This window comes from Dipodomys spectabilis, unplaced genomic scaffold (genome assembly GCF_019054845.1).
Source record: "Dipodomys spectabilis isolate Male_0828 unplaced genomic scaffold, ASM1905484v1 ptg000173l, whole genome shotgun sequence".
Taxonomy (NCBI): domain Eukaryota; kingdom Metazoa; phylum Chordata; class Mammalia; order Rodentia; family Heteromyidae; genus Dipodomys; species Dipodomys spectabilis.
The window spans coordinates 5,432,627-5,438,694 of NW_024870850.1; positions in this window are offsets into that span (position 1 = coordinate 5,432,627).

Here is a 6,068-nt window from a genome sequence, read left to right on the forward strand (position 1 = left end):
CTTTGCAAATGATATCTCATAGTTTCAAAGCCATAAACATGACAGCAGAAGGCTGTTCCCACCTGTTTGATACAGCCTCCAAATATGTCTAAGGGAAAATCAAACTAAGGCATCCAAGTCCTGTATCAATCCAGAAATCTAGTAGAAGTAGAACAATCAGAGAAGTGAAGAGACAGGAAGCCTCTCCCATTTTTTTATTAATGAGAACAGATATTGTTGAAATACTCAATTTACAAAGAAACTCGCGGATTGATTTCCCTTCAAAATTCCAATGTTATCCTTCACACACACAAAACATCTCTTAAAATTTTTTGAAAATATTTTTATTGTGAAAATACTGTACAGAGGGTTTCCAATTACATGGGCAAGATAATAAGTTCATTTCTTATCAAGCATTGTAGCCTCCTCCTTTGTTTATCCTTCCCATCCCTTCCCTCCCACCTAATCCTCCCCCCCCCCACCACCAATGTTGTAATTTTTTGGATTCACTCAATGAAAGAATAAAACCATGAGGAGAAAGCACAATTATGACAATGTGGCAAACCTGATTTCAAAGCACAATTATGACAATGTGGCAAACCTGATTTCAAATACAACCACTGAAACAAAGTCAAGATGTTGCCAGTAGCATGTGGAAAACAGTAAATATTATAGATAATCCCGAACAATCCCACAGAGCTACAGTCAACTGATTGTTAACAACATGGCCAATTACATATAATGCACACAACATTGCTCTGTAACAAATTTTATTTGTAAAACTGTATTGCCACTTGTTGAAAATTGGAAATAGTTCCCAGTCATTCCATTAAATTCCTCAACTTAAGAGCTTCAAGCATGAAACTACCAGATAGATACAAAAGAGAAACAATTGAAGCAACAGATAGTTAATTATTTTCTATTCCATACTGCAATAGTTTATAGAGAAGAGGAAACCTTGATATATACTGCCTGGTCTGTGGCTCAGTTTTAGATCTTCAGCACATTTAAGTACTGAGTCAGCCGTAAAGGCTCATGACTATAGTGTATGCTGCTCCCATGGCTGAGATAGAGATCACAGTTCACAGACAGCCTTGGCATACTTTTCATAAGACCCTCTTAATCTGTAGCTTGGAGGAATGGTACATGCTTTGTATTAACCTATTTGTTTATGTGTGTGTGGGGGGGGGTGGGTGGGTGGGGGGGTGTGTGCATTTATATCTGTGTGTCTGTGTGAATGTATGTGGGTGTGATTGTGTTTAGAAGGATGGCTGAGATCAGGAAGATTGTGATTCCAAGCTAGCCCAGGCTAGAAATTTTCTGACATTCTGGCTAAATAGAAGAAGCTGAATATTGAGGCATATTGCAGCCATTCCAGATGTGGCAGCAAATATCACTGGAAAGACTAGAGCTCAAGCCTGGACATATTGCAAACAAGATACTATCACAAAAAATTGCAAAGATAGGATAGAGACATGGCTCATTCTCCAGTACTTGCCTATCATGGTCCTCAAGAAAGCATTTACAAGTGGGTGTGTGTCAGAATGAAAGAATCTGCATAGATCACAAAGAAGCTAAGGATTGTCACTCAGGCTCTGAGTTGAAGCCATAATACTGACACAAAAATGATGAACAAAAATGAATGGTGGGAAAGAAATACAGGTCATGTTTTGTGGTAGAGGCAGAAGGTCAATGGAAATGTGTTTCCCTTTAACCAAGATATTTAATATGTATTAATGAACATGGGATAATAAAGAATGTAATTATCATTTTAAAAAGGGATGGTGTTGAAGATGTTATTTGTTGTGTTTCTAAAAAAAGCCCATTATATAAATATATGCAGGGACATATCAAAATATTTTTAAAAGCTTGATTATTTATTTTTATTTTTAAATTAAAATTATCTTTTGATCATTGTACAATGGAGTTGCTTTTAACAAAGTAGTTTATGAATACCATATATATCTTGATCAAGGGCACTCCTTTCAATATTTAATTCATCCCTCCTTATCCACCTCTTCCATCTTTTCACTTTTTTGAATAGGTATCTTTTATCAAACACTTGCTGGGCAACTGCTACCAACTCAGATAACACCTTTCCCCTCAAAACCTTCTAACTTTTGAAACTTTCTTCTAATATCTGGGCCCCACTGGGTAACAGAGGCCATATTTAGGGCTCTTTGATTCTATGGGGCCTCAGGATCTAGATGAATAATTCCTATAGGCCTCCAAGAGACATTCTAGAAAAGCAGCAGAGGACTCACTGGGAGCTGTACAGTCTCACTCACCTTAGATAAATTAGTTGAATTCCTAGCTTCTGCCCATAGCCCTGCTAAAAGAGTCTGGCAATAATTGGTAAGCATCTGCTTACCTTGATTGGTGTTGTAATCCCAGCTTGGGCAAGTCAGGGGAAAGACTTGCTCCAAACAGACTGGGTCATCTGTGGGTAAACCATCTGGTCCAAGGACCACCTTCAAGGCACTGTGCTGCATTCACTCCTTTCCCTCCAAGGTGAAAAGCACCTGTAAAAGTTGCTGACAATCATCCCAGGTGGACTGGTGTGTAAAAAATACTATCTCTAATAAAGAGATGAGGCCCTGGGATTTTTTCAGAGAAGGATAGATTATACTGTTTCCCATTACACAGACCACTAATTGCAAAGGGAACATACACTAGAGTGTACTTGTCCACCATCTCCCCCATGCGCTTTTCTCAATGGTAATGAGGGGACTGTACCACCTTGTACTAGCACAGTCTGGTACAAGGAAAAACTTCTGATATGGGAGGTACTTAACATTGGAAGTGGTGATGACGGAATGGGAAGGAGAGTACACTAATCAGTCTTCCTCTAGGGGATCCTGTAACATTGGGGGAGAAGGTTTTTCAGTTATGACAACTTTAGGCCATTGTTCTATCCTAGAAAAAAGGAGTAAGCAGAGGTATATACAAGACATGGATAGAGTTATTATCAAACACACACAGACAAATAGCCACAGTGTCTGTGGAGAGTGTGCATAGGTGAAGTACTTCACCTGGAGAATTTTGGGAAGTGGACTTCACAGAAGTAAAGCCTGTGAAGTATGCGTATTGGTATCTGTTAGTACTAGTGGACACTTTTTCAGGCTGAGCAGAGGCATTCCCAAAAAAACCGAAACCTCTCAGGTAACAGTAAAACATTTACTCCGTGAAATAATTTCTCAATTTGGCTTACACTTAGCAGTGGAGTCTGACAGTGGCCTGAACTTCATGCCCAAGTTACTCAATTGTTGGCTAAGGCCCTAGGAATAAATTTAAACTTCCATTTTATTTTAGACCTCAGAGTTAAGGGGTGGTGGAAAGAATGAATAAAACCTTAAAGGAAACTGTAACTAAATTAGTTACAGAGACTGGCCATGATTGGGTAAGCCTCCTTTTTGCTCCCTTCGAGAAAGATACACCCCTTATGTTAGAGGATTCACTCCTTTTGAAATAATTTATGGTAGACCATTCCCTTTGGTTCCTAAACTTGGGAGAGCTATATTTACAGAAATGTGTAACCACAATCTTGTACTGTCCCTGCAGGCTTTGCAACATGTTCTTTTGCATGCCTCTCCTTTGATAGCAGAGGCCCACCAGCCTCTTGAGGAAAACTGTAGCCATTCTTCCTTGTCTGGACAGCTGGTGTGGGTAAAAGGCATCATGCTCCTAAATTAGAACCCAAGTGGCAAGGACTTTACTCAGTAGTGCTAACTACACCATCGACTATTAATGTTACAGGAAAACAGTATTGGATGCATCAATCTCAAGTGAAACAGGCAGTGAAACAATATCCATAGAAGGCTGCAAGATGGACTGTTCAGAGACACTCAGATGATCCCTTAAGGATAAGACTTACCAAGTGTTAAATATTGTTAACTAGTTTGTTTATATGGTTGCTCCTTATTATGTGTTAAATTTGCATTTTAAGACTGGTCAATGCAGGAGAGAAGACAAAGTTTAGGATTTGGTGCAGAAGGAATCACTGAGTTGATTGAACATGAAAACCAGTGGGGAATGTAATAACCTGCGGGCTCCAATAATCAGTAGGGCCCAATAGTCAGCATGGCCTGGTGGCCCAGCCTGCTGGAGGGGTAAGCCATCAATAGGCAAGCTTCACCACTCCACAGACCAAGCCACCTTGACAGAGCAGGGCTTTCAGAGGCTGACATTACCACCCTATGAGGTACTAAGGGAGAGCTGCCATGCTGCTGAAAGGGGTTGGGGCATCGTGGGGAAAGAATGGATGTGAAAGTGGGGGGCATGCTACTGGAGGGGTGGAGCATTGAGAACCACATGGATAGCTGAAGAAGTGATTGCAAAGTGGGCAGCTTGGGGTAGGAGCATGAATGGCAGTTAGAATACAGTTAAGGGAAGAACCGTTAGGAAAAGACCGTTAGTTAGTTAGTTGGTTAGTTAGTTAGTTAGTTAGTTAGTTAGTGCAGTGGAAAGAGAGTAGTAGGAGTGAAGGGAGAGACAGCAGGATTGAAAAGCCTGCTGGAACAGAGCAGGGAAGGCCTGTGGAGGACAGGGCAAGCCTTGAGAGGTCCTGGGTTTTTTTTGTTTTTCTTTTGTAAGTTCTTCCCTAATGGTACAAACCCTGTTGTCACTGCATTTGATTCTGGTGCCCTGCATCTTGTATGAACATTTTTTTCTAATTTGAATAGGGGAAGGGAAATAGCAAAATGCTGAAATAAGGATACAGGATGACCCATTGTAACAATGAAATGTACAAGACAGCATGTTGAGAACAAACTTTACAACTTTGTGGGGTAGGGAGGAATTGGGGAGTGGCAAGGAAAGTGATGGTAAGGGAAATATAAAGGAAGGTGTAAAAGCTCAATAGGAAATGAAAACTCATTACCTTGCTCATGTAATTGTAACCCCTCTGTACACTATCTTTACAATGAAATACATATTAAAAATTAAAAAGCATGCCCTCAACAAAAGAATATTACACACAGAATATTTTGCAATTCCTTGTTATATTTTCAATTAAAATTTACAGAGTAGAAAACCGTAGTCAATTATATTGTCATGTTTTTATTGGAAATGTAAATGTGAGAAGAGGTTCGAAGTCAGCCTGAGCAGGAAAGTTAATGAGACTCTTCTTTCCAAGTAAAGACCAAAAAGATAGGAATGGAAGTTCCACTGGTAAAGCAGTATTGAGTGACAAAGGCAACGGGCAGTTTAAGCCCTGACTTGAAGCATGCATAAATAAATTTAATTAATATCAGAAGAAACACGTTATGAACAGTAGAAGACACAGGAAACATGTAAGTTTTGCCCATATGCCTTATGTATGTAAACATGTGAAAATAGTATAGAAGCTAGTACATCAATCTATTTGAAATAATAACTAATGCTTTCCTGATCAAATTAAGAGTTTGAAAAGTGACAGATAAAATGTTGATGAATCAACAGATTGTAAGAAGTGAAAACATTATAAGACATAATATTTGACATTTTAACATTCAAAATTTTATGTATCAAATTAATAAAGAGTGATTAATCAACAATACATTTAAAAGTATATCTAGGCATTGAAGAATAAACTATCATGCATTACACATTTTCATATTAAGAGAAAAGACAAAAAATCTTGTATATTGTAATCTGAAACATAAGCATATTTTTGTAACATATACAATCATTCTTAAAGTTATATGAGGGAAATATGGCAAGAGAGAGAAAGAGTAGAACAAGAGGACATAGAGAAAGACAAAGACAAAGAGACAGACATAGAGATTAGAGGACTTTACAAAATTGTGGTGTATAGAAAGGAAGTGAACATACTTAAAAATTTGGAAAAGTGATTGAAAGACAATAAGGAAGACACTAAGAAGAGGAAATGATAGAATTAAGCTTTGATTAAATTAGAAGAAAAAAATTTAAAAAGAATTCCAATTTTAATAGTGATCAACACTACTTGTGACTACAAATCCTACAAAAATACACAATAGGTACTAACACATTGAAATTAAAAAAATCTATAATATTTATTACAAGAAGGGGAAATTACTGTGGATTTAACAATCAGAGCTTCTAAATAATAATAAAAAATGTGTTTAATC